The sequence below is a fragment of the Panicum virgatum genome, chromosome 9K, assembly GCF_016808335.1.
Source record: "Panicum virgatum strain AP13 chromosome 9K, P.virgatum_v5, whole genome shotgun sequence".
Lineage (NCBI taxonomy): Eukaryota > Viridiplantae > Streptophyta > Magnoliopsida > Poales > Poaceae > Panicum > Panicum virgatum.
In genome coordinates, this window is record NC_053144.1 from 11529886 (window position 1) to 11544060 (window position 14175).

A 14175-nucleotide genomic window follows, 5' to 3' on the forward strand; every position below is an offset into this window, starting at 1 on the left:
CCTAACTTCCCTCGTCTAATCATGGCATTCTGCAGCAAAAACTTGCTAAGAAGAATGGGGCTTCGGTAGACCGGCAAAATGACATTCAAGTTCTATGGTATTTTTATCTGGATTACAAGATCCAGATAACACATTCGATCTATTTTATTTTTACAAAATGGTAAGCTACCACTGAGATTTGGATACTACTGATTTCAGATTTATTGTTTGAATAGTCTAGTGGACAGCATGCAGTTTGCCTACTAGTTGTTGCTAGGTTGAGTGCATGTTTAAGTAATGAGATTACCTAATATGATTCTAGTTAAGCTAATAACTGGATCTGCTTGTTCTTGAGCAGCTTGCTTGTTACTTTTTGCTTAGTAAATTACTGTTATTAGTTTATCTTTTGGACTAAGAATGTGTTGAATGCATGTTTAACTAAGTATCTTTTGGACTGAACAATGTGTTGCTGGTATGTGGCATGCTTCTTTACCATCTCAAGGCCTTTTTGAAAAGCACACACTGAAACAATCTCCACCTCACTTGCCTAAGTTGTGCATTAACTATTTTACTCCTACTGCATGTTCATTTCTGGAATTTCTGTTGCTAGTTGATCTGATTGCTTATTGTTTAGAGGAAAAAGTCTAAATTACTACCCTAAACTATAGCAAAAGTTTGAATAACCCCTAAACTATTGTTTGGTTCATTTTACCCCCTAAACTATGCACTTTGGTTCAAATTAACCCCTAACACAATTTGTCTTTTTCATTTCTCCATGAATAGGTGGAGTTTTAAGCTGAAATTTTACAAGATGATAGTACACATGATAACACATTTTAGAAAAATACATTAAATTTTTTTATCATTATTTTGATAGGTTAAAATATTTAATAATAAATTAATCATTGGAGTTCAAAATTACATGAAAAATAATGATAAAAAAATTATAACAAAATTTTTTAATATGTCTTTTCATAACTTTTTTCCTTTTTTTGTTTTTTAATTCATCATCAGAAACACTGATTGCCGAAACTCGTCTCTGATAAGTTCATATTAGAGACATGTTTTAACTAGCCACGTCTCTGATGTTGATCATCAGAGACGTGTCTAGTTAAAATGCGTCTCTGATGTAGATGCGTTTTGTCATCAGAGACGTATTTTAACTAGACGCGTCTCTGATGTGAACATATCACAGACGTGGTTTTCCGCATCTGTGATGTGATGTTATCACAGACGCGATGTAGACATGTTTTTTCTGCGTCTGCAATGAGGTTTGAAACGCGTCTATAATAAGCTGTTATGGCATAGTGAGAGGAGGTTAGAGTTTGGATTGCTGATTTTTTCTATTGAGAGGCCCACCTTTTCTATTGTGTGAGTTGGGAAATTACTGCTACCACCGTTTCTTAGCCCCACCTTCCTACCGAGGTCGGCAAGATACATTGCTGATGCCCTTATTAAGTTCGTAGTATAAAGAGAGCAGCTCACAGTAGAATAAGCACGCACGCCGTGACGGGGATGCTGGGCGAGTCCCCCCGTGCAATGCAAGCTGGCGGACATCCTGGGGCGGTGAACCACCGGCCTCCTCAAGTGCTCATCGCTCCGGCTTGGCCTGGTTAGCTTTCCTTTCGCAACAAACCCTACAGAAAAAAAATGATCTCCACGAGGACAACTGGACATCAACTCGAGCGCCAGGAGAATACGGAGCGCAACGTGCTGTCGTAGTCGATGCGTTGAATTTCTCCGTGTCAGTCTCATCTCTCCAATTTGTAAATGCGCATCGAACGATCAAGCCCTCCCTCCATAGTCCAAACAAAACGTTCCCCGGAGGGCACGGCAACAATAATTTATGACAGCTCAGGAGGTAAAGGAATATGAACAATAAATAAAGCCAGTAAGCAGTGATGATGAGCACCAAGTTTATTGTGCCTCCAAGCCAATCTGTCGTGTGGGTCGACTGGCCACCCGACCGCACCACACCACCCCATGTGTTCCTCCCTCATATGGCCTTCACACCACAGCGACAGACTTGCACATCGGGTGATGCAAAGCATTACGTTCCTTATTTTTAAAATTTTGAAAGAGAATTTTTTCATATTTAAAGTATTAAATATAGATTAATCATAAAACTAATTATAGAACTCGTTTGTAAACTACGAGATGAAGCTAATAAGCCTAATTAATCTATCATTAGAACATATTTACTGTAGTTTTGCTGTAACAATTTAGTGTCTAATCATGGCTTAATTAGGTTCATTAGATTCGTCTCGCGATTTACAATTCATTTGTGTAATGCGATTTTTTCCGACTATATTTAATACACCATGCAGACGATTTACAAATCTTTTAGAATTTTGAACTTTGAATCTAAACAAGGTCTAGTATAAGTCTTGCCAACCTTGAAGTCGGAGGCAAAGGAGCGAATCTCTGGAGAGTCAATAAAACCAAGCAGCGAGCGCAAGAACCGATTGAAATTTATCATTTTATCTCAAGGTGGTTATTTTATGAACTAAAAAATCTAAATTACTACCCTCAACTATAGCCAAAGTCTGGATAACCGCCTAAACTATCGTTTGGCTCATTTTACCCCCCCCCCCCCCCAAATTATACCATTTAGTTCAAATTACCCCCCAATATAATTTGCCTTTTTTATTTCTCCATGCATAGGTGGAGTTTTAAGTTAAAATTTTACAATATAATAGTACACACCATAGGGTATGTTAGAAAAATAAATCATAATTTTTATCATTATTTTGATAGGTTAGGATATTTAATAATAAATTAATCATTGGAGTTCAAAATTATATGAAAACTAATGGGGAAAAATTGTAAATTTTTTTCTAAATATGCATTGTGATGTCCACTACTACCCTGCAAATTTTGAAATTAAAGTTCAACTTGTGTATGGAGATAAAAAAAGATAAATTGTATTATAGGGCAAAATAAATTAAATGGTATAGTTTAGGAGGTAAATTGAACCAAGTTATATTTTAGGGAGTTATTTAGACTTTGGCTATAGTTCAAGAAAGTAAATTAATTTTTTTCCTTTTATCAAGTATCAGTTGCATTGGAAGCTGCCGGTGGGTGTGTGCGTGGCCGATCCATTCGCGGCGGAGCCGGCGAAAGTACAGGACACCGGGCAAGCCCATCGCTCCATGCCCTCTCGCGAATTAGGCCAGTCTTAATAGGTTTCATGAGAATTTTATGGGCATTATTTTTACTGATGTGACAGAATCATTACGAAGAACGAGAAGAAAGAGTTTCAGAGCAAGAGAGAAATTTCATACCCATAACACTTATCCAACTCGGTTCTTGGTAACTGTGTACTAAAACCATACATTAAGATTGCCCGCTAATCGACTTGCATACAATTTGACTTGTTGCTAATAAGTAATAACGCTGGGTTATCCTCCATCTCTGTCCATTGGTGACTTTCCATGCACCGGCCAGGTCTTCTATATAAAGCATCTCTTAAAGCATCGCCAGGGTGTACACCCACAGGGATCAGGTCCTCTGCTCTCCGCGTGCTAACCTCGTTCCCTGATCATGGCAGCACTGCTGGACGAGTTGGCGTCCAATCCTGGCAGGCATGGTGGAGGAGGAGTTGGAAATAGGGGTGGTAATGGGCCATGGCCCTCATGGTCTCTTCACAGCCCAACAAGCCTCTTAAATTTTTTAGTTCAAAATTATATAAGATTAGAGCCCGGCTCATTTAGAGTCCGGCCCTTAGATTTTCTAGTTCAAAATGTTGAGCCCTTTACCACCCCTAGGTGGAGATGCTCCTCAGTGTGCCGGGCGAGATCACCAAGCTCGAGATGAATAAATATTTTAATTTTTAGAAATTTATGGGATTTATCTTATTTTCTAACATGTCCTGTAATATAAATATTTAACGTGGAGACTCTAAAAGGGATTTTCAATCGATAATAGTAAATTAAAATCCTGGACGATCAATATGTGCATGGGGGCTAAAATTTGACCATATCAAGGCTAGTAAGTTGCGAATTTAGTAGCAAACAAGATAACTCCTACAAATGAACGAGTAAGCGAAAATATAACCATGTCGCACTACCGGATCCTGGGCCTTTGCCGTGTGCCAAAGACACACGGCAAAAGGCCCAAAGCACACGGCAAAAGGGTTCGCCGTCGGGCGCCTACGGCGAAGACCCGACGGCGACCCTCCCGACGGCAAACACGTTCTTTGTCGTGTGTCCTTTATCGGGCACACGGCACAGACTTCACCATGTGTTTTTGATGACACACGGCGAAAAAAAGTAGAGACGGCGCGGCGACGGAGAATAGCGGGGTAACGGCAGGGTGGATGGCTTCGCCGTGAGCCAAATCCAACGCACGGCAAACAATTTCAAAAATAATAAAAAAATCCACCAGCTGCCCCCACCGCCGGCCGCACCCCTGGTACCGCCGCCGGAGAGAGGAGAGGCAGGTGAGCCCCTGCCACTAGAGGAGGAGGAGGCCCCCGCGCCGGATCTGGAGGGGCACCGCGGTGAGGAGGGAGCCATGCGCCGCCGCGCTCCCAGCGGCCAGCGCAACCTCCGCGCGCGTCCCTGCTCCGGTTCCGCAGCCATGCGTTGCCGCGCTCGCCCAGCTCGCCGCCGGCCACCGTCGCACTACCCAGCTTGCCACCGGCCGCGGCCGCTGTGCCTCGCCTCGCCCCCTGCTGTCGGAGCTCCTACTGGCCGCGGCCACCGCTCCTCGCCTAGCCGCCGTCGCTACCGCTACGCCACGCCCCCTGCTGCCGGAGTTCCTGCTGGCCACGTCCCACCGCTCCTCGCCCCGCCGCCCCTCCTCACCGGTCGATCGATTCCGGTGAGGGGCGAGCGGAGGGGGGAGGAGAGGATGGGCTACTCGTTGCTGCTGCCGGCTTGGTCCAAGGAGAAGAGGGGTGCGGGTGCTAGTGTGGCGTAGGTTCTCGGCTCTGGTCTGCTTGGTGGAGAGAATCAGAGAGGGAGAGAGGCGCCATGCACTGCTGCTGCAGTGGGAGAGAGACGAGAGAGGGGTGGAAGAAACAGAGGCCGGTGGAAGGAAGAGAGATGAGAGAGAGGGGGAGGGATCCATGTGATCAAATTTGGACTAATGAGAAGCCTCCATTTTGAGGGGTGGATCGCTGACGTGGCACTTGTGTTTTCTCTGCTTGCTTTCAATGAATTTTTGGATGGCTAAACAATTTCAAATGAAAACGTTATAAACTAGAAACTTTTATATCTTTTCGAGATATACAACTTTCATATAGAACTTATTTACATCCAAAATCATTTGAAAGTTTTTAAAATTTGAAATTTGAAATAAGATAGCTTATAATGTTTTTAGAAGTAATAAAAATCTCTAATAAAAAAATTTCAAATACAAAGTTTATATTTTGTTGAGTTGCACAACTTTAGTACAGAACTTATTTATATCCGTGGTCATTTGAAAGTTTTAAAATTTATGATTTCAAATTAGATAACTTGTAATGAAATTTTAAAATATTAAATAATCTCAAATACAAAAGTTCTAAATTGCAAAGTTTAAGATTACATCGAGTTGTACGACATTTGTATAAAACTTTTTTTCATATGAGATTGTATAAAAAAGTTTGTATTCAAAAAATATATTCACTTTCTCCCTCACATACAATCACACATATACTAACTGCATCATTCTAAACTCTATGATTCTTCTTCGGAGATATTTCCGTTTGTAAGCATCGTATGTGATAAAATTCCAAAACTCACTCAATTTTTTTACCATAGCCTCCACATATGATATCATCAGTTGTTGACAAATCTCACAATTTTTAGACTTCACTTGCATTTTTTAGAATTTTAAAATCATTCAGACACACGGTCGTGGTTGTGTTTCCTGGTCAAGTTGTTCAAAATTTCTTTGAATTTCATGGGTATGGCCTTAAATTGGGCTAAAAAACATGAATATCTTTTTTTTCACTCATTTTGATCTACTATTTGAACCACTTGCAGTTCACATTTGATCTGATTCAAAAAATTGTTTGAAATGTAATTAATTAGTTAAATATAGCAAACAAATACAAATATGTTCCAAATTTTAACACGGACTACAACATGTTGCTTTTGGATTGGGAAAAAAAACTGAAGGGCAGGAGATAATTTTTTGTTGTACGCTTTGCCGTGTGCCTTCAAAAGGCACACGACGAAGCTAAAAGGCACACGGCGAAGGTCTGGCTTTGCCGTGTGCCTTTTCCTAACGCCGCTGCCCCCTCCTAACGGCCGTCATACACGGAGAAAAAAATTATTGCATTGTCGTGTGCCTCAAAAAAACACACGGCGAACTATTACTTCGCCATGTGTCAAAAAAAAGCACACGGCGAAGCTTGACTTCGCCGTGTGCCACTAAAAAGCACACGGCGAACCATTACTTTGCCGTGTGCCAGAAAAAACACATGACGAAGTATGGCTTCGCCGTGTGCCCGAAAGAAAACACACGGCGAACTATGGGACACACGGCAACTTTCAATTTTCCGGTAGTGTCGACCTCAGACTTAATTTGTTAATACCATCTTATGAGCTCGCAACACATATCTTACATGTTAGAAGTGACGGCGAACAAAACGATGAAAACAACAAAGATAAAGCTTCAAGAGACACAAGGATTTAATGTGGAAAACCCCTCCAATGCGAACGGTAAAAACCACGGGCGCCAGCCAGCAAGAACTTTACTATATCGGGTGTGTGTTTACAACGCCTAACGGCGGCTTACAAGAGGAATAATCGAATTGATGTTCTCCGGTGAAGCCTATGGGTTACATATATAGGAGAGTCATATAATCTCCTCAACTTCTACTAGCAATGTGAGATTAAAAGTTTGCACCACATGGGCATTTGGGATTTATTTGGAATAACTGAAATACTTAATGGGCCAAGCCCAAATTCCAACAATCTCCCACTAGAATTGGATCACAATATAACATACTCCACCTTGAGACAAATTCCTTCTTGTAGCATATCAAAATCATCACCTGAACACAACAAAGAATAGAAGTTCTGGCGCCAAGTAGCCTTTTGGGCTAAGCTGTCAAATCAACTAAGCTTGAGCAAAGCTCAAACTTAGCTACAATAACTGGTTTAGTCATCATATCAGCTGGATTATCATGAGTACTGATTTTGCATACCTTCAATTTACCTTGTGAAATAACATCACGAATATAATGGTACTTGACATCAATATGCTTTGTCCTTTCATGAAACATCTGATCTTTGGTGAGGCAAATAGCACTTTGACTGTCATAGAATAGATCAATGCAAGAATCAACTCCACACAGCTCAGCAAACAAAACTTTCAGCCAAACTGACTCCTTGCATGCTTCAGCAATAGCCATATATTCTGCTTCTGTGGTAGACATAGCAACAACAAGCTACAAAGTAGCCTTCCAACTCACAGCACAACTGCCAACAGTGAACACATAACCTGTGAGTGACCTGCGCCTATCCAAATCAGCACATAATCTGAATCCACATAACCAATGAGTCCCTGATCAGTTCTCCCAAACTTCAAACAAGAATCTGCTGTTCCTCTGAGGTACCTGAAAATCCACTGAACTGTCTTCCAGTGTTCTTTACTAGGATTAGACATGTATCTGCTAACCAAACTCATAGCATATGATAAATTTGGGCGAGAGCAGACCATGGCATACATCAAAGAACCAACAGCACTAGAATATGGGACTTTTGACATGTATTCAACATCCTCATTAGAACTAGGACACTGAGCGGCTGACAATTTAAAGTGAGGTGCAATAGAAGTACTAACTGGCTTTGAATCATGCATATTGAAACGCTGAAGAACCTTGTTAATGTAATTATGCTGACTAAGAAATAATAAACCAGATTTTCTGTCTCTAGTAATCACCATACCTAGAATTTTCTTAGCAACACCAAGATCCTTCATATCAAATTCACTACTCAACAATTTCTTTATTGTAGTGATTTCTTTTCTGCTCTTGGCAGCAATAAGCATGTCATCAACATATAACAGCAAGTATATAGGTGATCCATCAACAATCTTAATGTAAACACAGCTATCATATTCAGATCTTTTAAAACCATGTAACAACATAAATGAATCAAACCTCTTGTACTACTGACGAGGAGACTATTTCAAACCATACAAGGACTTCTTCAACTTGCAAACATAATTCTCTTTGCTTGGCACTATAAATCCTTCTGGTTGATCCATGTAAATTTCCTCCTCAAGCTCTCCATGCAAAAATACAGTCTTCACATCTAACTGCTCAAGCTCAAGATCATGCATAGCAACAATACTAAAGAAAGTCCGAATTGAACTATGTTTCACAACTGGAGAGAACACATCATTATAATCAACACCAGAAATCTGACTGAAGCCCTTTGCAACTAACCTTGTCTTAAATTTTAGAGGCTCCCTAGGAGACAAACCCTCCTTTCTCTTGAAGACCCATTTGCAGCGAACAGACTTCTTTTTCTCAGGTAAGCTCACAATCTCCCATGTGCCATTTTTCTCAAGAGACTGCATCTCCTCTTGCATAGCTGAGATCCACTTCTCCTTATCAACAGAATCAACGGCTTCAGAATATGTTGCTGGCTCACAAGCATCCTCCACCTGTTCAGCATAACTCAAAGCATAATAAGTCAGATTACACTCCTCAATTAAACGGTTTAGAGGTCCACAACTCCTCTTTGATCCGCGAAGAGCAATAGTTAAATCTACATCCTCCTCATGCTGCAAATCAGACTGTGAAACTGGAGGTGAGTGCTGAACAGTATCAGGAACACTATCTGAAATATCATTACCAACAACTTCATTTTCCTAGTCATCCATAAGCTCCACCTGCACACTAACTTGTGACTGTAATTTTTCAACTAAAGTATCATCTGTGGACAGACTGTCAGTAAACATCACAGACTCATTGAAAACAACACTTCTGCTCATGAAAGTCTTTTTAGTTTCAGGATTCCACAATTTATATCCTTTGACTCCCGAACCATAACCAAGAAACAGACATTTAATAGCTCTAGGCTCTAATTTTCCATTATCAACATGAGCATAAGCAGTTCAGCAAAAAACTCTCAAGTGTGGATAATCTGCAGGTGTACCAGACCATACCTCAATATGAGTCTTCTTGTTGAGTGTTATAGAAGGCGACCTGTTGATCAAATAGCATGCAGTGTTAGCAGCCTCAGCCCAAAAACGCTTGTTCATGCGGGCGTTGGACAGCATGCAACGAGCCTTCGAGATAATGGTCCTGTTCATGCGCTCGGCCACACCATTCTGCTGCGGAGTGTATGGGATGGTGTGATGCCTAACAATGCCTTCTTTTATGCAATAATCATCAAAAACATCCGAACAAAACTCTCCACCATTATCAGTGCGAAGCACCTTGACCTTCTTCTCAGTTTGCCTTCCTATCATAATTTTTCACTCTGTAAAAGCAGCAAAAGTATCATCTTTGTTTTTCAGAAAATAAGGCCAGACTCTTCTAGAGTAATCATCAATAATGGTAAGCATATAACGAGCACCACCATATGAAGGCTTACGGAAAGGACCCCACAAATCAGCATGAACATAATCAAGTGTACCTTTTGTGGTATGAACAGAGGTATTAAATTTGACCCTCTTATGCTTACCGAATACACAATGCTCACAGAACTTCTTGCCACTCAGAATGCAGCCATCCAGCAGGTTTCTCTTCATCAATTCTGCCATACCGAGTTCACTCATGTGACCAAGACGCATATGCCAAAGGTCAGTCTTACTAGGTTCAGTATTAGCAACATTAGCAGCAGAAACAGAACCATGCAAAGTACAACCTCTGAGAACATATAAATTTGAAGGATTTAGATCACCCAGCAAATATACAAGAGAACCTTTAGATACCTTCACAATTCCACCTGAACCGGTGTATTTGAGTCCTTCTTTATCAAGTGTGCTCAACGAGATCATATTTCTTTTCATTCCTGGTATGTGCCTCACATTCTTCAGTGTGCGAATCATGCCATCATGGGTCTTGATCTGAACAGAGCCAATGCCAACAATCTCACACGGGTTATCATCTCCCATGCGCACAAAATCACCGTTCTGCAAAGACTCATAGGAACTGAACCAATCTCTGTTAGTACAGATATGAAAGGAACATGCAGAATTAAGAATCCACTCATCATGACCAGCAACATAACCAGCAAAGACAACCAAACAATCTGACTCAGAGTTTTCACCAGCGGAAGCAACACTAGCCTTACCATCAGATTTCTTTTTCCTCTTCTCCTTATTATGCAATTTCCAGCAATCCTCAATCATATGAGATTTCTTCTTGTAGTACTAACAAAATAATTTCTTCTTGGGACCTTTGGACTGGGAGCGGCCTCTACCGTCATTGCTCTTGCTACGATCGTTGTTGTCGCTGAATGATCTTTGCTCTGATCTGCCTCTAACATGCAAGACGTCGCCCCTTGAGGACGATCCATCTGTCTGCACTATGCCTTTCATCTTCTCCTTAGATTGGAGTGCCTCACAAACTTCCGAAGGGTTAGTTCATCACGGCTTAATAGTATGGTGTCACAAAAACTTGCATAAGAACTTGGCAAAGAGCATAATAAGAGAAGACCTAAGTCCTCATCTTCATACTTAACCTCCATCGACCCTAGGTCAGCAACGATCTCCTTGAAGATAGATAGGTGACCCATCACCGAATCATCCTCCTGCATCTTAAGCGTATACAGCTTCAACTTCATATGCAATTTACTGGTAAGATCCTTCGACATGCAGATCGATTCCAGTTTTAGCCACAATTCTACAGCAGTCTTTTCCTGCAGTACTTCTTGCAGAATATCATTAGATAGATGAAGCTGAATAAGAGAAAGAGCCTTACGGTCCTTGCGCTTCTCCTCATCGGTCCACTCATCCTTCTTCTTCTTCTCGAATTTTTCCAGCGCCTCATCAAGATCATTGGTTTGCGCCAGAATAGCTCTCATCTTGACTTGCCACAGCGAGAACCTCGTCTTATAGTCCAACATCGGTAGATCATACTTCATCGACGCCATCACGAAACCCTAACTTGAAACCACGGCTCTGGTACCACTTGTTAGAAGCGACGGCGAACAAAACGATGAAAACAGCAAAGATCAAACTTCAAGAGACACAAGGATTTAACGTGGAAAACCCCTCCAATGCGAACGGTAAAAACCACGGGCGCCAGCCAGCAAGAACTTTACTATATCGGGTGTGTGTTAACAATGCCTAACGGCGGCTTACAAGAGGAATAATTGAATTGATGTTCTCCGGTGAAGCCTATGTGTTAGATATATAGGAGAGTCATATGGTCTCCTCAACTTCTACTAGCAATGTGAGATTAAAAGTTTGCACCACATGGGCCTTTGTGATTTATTTGGAATAACTGAAATACTTAATGGGCCAAACCCAAATCCAACAATCTCCCACCAGAATTTGGATCACAATGTAACATTACAAATACAAAAACTCTCTCCAAGTCAGGAGTGTTGGGATCTAGATTGCGAAACCCAAGTAGATGGTGAAATGAGGGGGTGAGAGTTTTTAAAGAATGGTAAGAACAGTACAAATTCCAAGAAAATTCAACCCGTTACAAAGTAAATGGGAGAGCGTATTTAGACCCCCAACTTTCATTACATAATGTCATAAATACCCTTCACCTGCCCACATGCAAGGGGAATATTCCAGTCTGATTGTCATTTCCAGAGAGTTGGAGTGTACAAGTTGGGCACTATTACATAATCACATTTCTCACGCATCTCCGAAGGTCACTATTACCTCTGGATCAATCTTGCTCACGTGCTTATTCCTCCGTCTTGATCGAGTGAATGTCTGTGTCATCTTTGGAGGTTATCACCGACGTCACCTAGCCCGCCATCCCCTTTGGAGACCCTACGATCACCTTCTTAGCGAAATCCATCCATTCCTTAGCGTTTAAACACAACCTTCAAAGGTGTAACTTCCCGTAATTTTACGAAATGTTATAAACACCAAAAAATATGAAATTTTGAAAACTTTTTGTGTGGAGTGCAATTAGTTAAGACAATTTAAGAATAGATGCTACCTCATCCTTTCCTAGTGAATATAAATTCAATTTAAATCGATCCTATTGTTAGTGTGAAAGTTCTTATTTGAATTTATGGATCACCTTGTTTAAAATTTATTTGGATGACCTTTGTTTAAATTGTGTAGGTTTGAATTGGAACTAAACCATTCAAATTTAAATTAGAAAACCATGGTTTTAAATAGCCCGTTATAGCCTCGCTATAGCTCCGCTATAGCTTTTTTTAGAGGATTCCCGCTATGCTATTTGTATTTGTGCCGCTATAGCAGCTATGTCCGCTAAATTGGGTTATATCTGCGCTAAATGGCGTAGCTATAACACCGCTATAGCCTTATCCTTAGTTTAGTGCTATTATTCTGGTCTTTTGGACAACTGAATATTTGATTGTATGAATTTTATTATATTGTCAACTTAAGTAATGTTCCCGTAGCTCTAGAAATATAGTTATGTTTATGAAATTAGCTAATTACTATATTTTTGTGCATCTATTACTTGTATTTTTTTATGATTTAGTAGTAAACCGCTATTTGCCATAGCCCGCTATAGCCTCTTAGTCTCGGACAAAAATATGCCGCTATTTGCTTGGCCCGCTATTTAAAACCACGAGAAAAACTAACAAAAAACCTAAACCTAACTCAGGCCAAAATCCTTATCCCCGCCGGCCCGACCTCTGCTTTTGGTCTGACCTCTGCTTTCGGCCCGAACTACGTGCACCGTGCCCCAGCCCGGTCGCCCCCGCGCGCGCCTCGCGGCCCACACCGGCCCAAGAACCACCACGCCTTCCCCGCTTTCCCGACCTGTCGAGCGTCTTCGCCGTTCGCCGTCGAAGTCACTGACATACGGGCCCCGCATGTCAGCTTCTCCTCCCCCACCTCACCTGCTCCTGCACTCCGTCGCGAACGCTGCCGCGTCCCACGCCGGCCGCGTCAACCCCGCTGACGGCACCACCTACCCGCTGTCGACCACGCCCGCGCGCGCACCCCCGCTACGTGCCACGCTCCAACAAACCCTAGCCGCGGGTGCGCAGATGCATGCCACATTGCCCGGTGTCGATCCTCGATGTCTGTACCTCGCTGAACCCTAGCTCCACGCCAACATAAACCCTGCTGCCACCTCAGCCAAACCCTAGAGCCCCGGGGAAACCCTTCCTCTTTCCACCGCCGCCGCCAATTAAAGCCAGAAGCAGAGGAGGGGAGAAGGAGAAGAAGGGGAAGCCCGGCGAGGAGGAAGACGACATCACCGCCACCGAAGTCGCCACTGAGCCAGCACCAGAACGACTCCTCCACCGCTGTTGCGCGGTACTGCACGACATCGGCTCGCCTCTGCCCCAAATCACTGTCGTGTCGAGCCCCCTCCAACGAACCGCTCAGTGAGCCGCCGATCCCCTACCCTCTCTCTTGTGCTAGCGTTGCCTTGACCAACACTGAACCACCCTAGCACAGCCCTAGGAACCCTTGCCCAAGCTTGCTTCGTGCAGGGACCCGTCGCCGCTGCCTCGCCGCCACAGCCCGCAGTCGCCGTCTTGTCGTGACCCAGCGCCTCCGTGCCTGCATGGCTGTGCGCGACCTCGGGATGCCGAGTGCACGCGCACGCACGCGTGAAAAACCCATTGGACCCAGTCCCAAAGCCGAGCCTTGCTCGTGCCCTGCCAGAGCCGTCCGCCTCCACCACCGAGAACCTCGTCACCACCACGGAACAGCCATGGCCTTGCCATGCATGTACCCATGCGCGTGCACACTCGTGTCCGTGCCTAAAGGCAGAGCCTTTGCCTCGCATGGACACATGTTGGGGTTTCTTATGCCTAGTAGAATGTTAATTCCTTAAGTGTACAGAATCACCGCTGTAGCATTTCACCTTGGAGTATTTCAGGATATCGTAATTTTCCTCAGGAAAGCACTATGGTTTAATCAACCGACTAACTTGACAGGGGTAAGCTAAATAGGTAGATAAGATAATGGCCAAGCAATGACCGAAAAACACACTGAAGGCTCAACACCTTAGAGAGGCTGGGAGGACAACGAGCGAGAAAAGATACCTGATACACTTCTGAACTATCGAGCTAGCCTTTCTAGATTAGACTTAGCATCAAACTAGTTATCTGGAAACTAGGGCTTACTTCG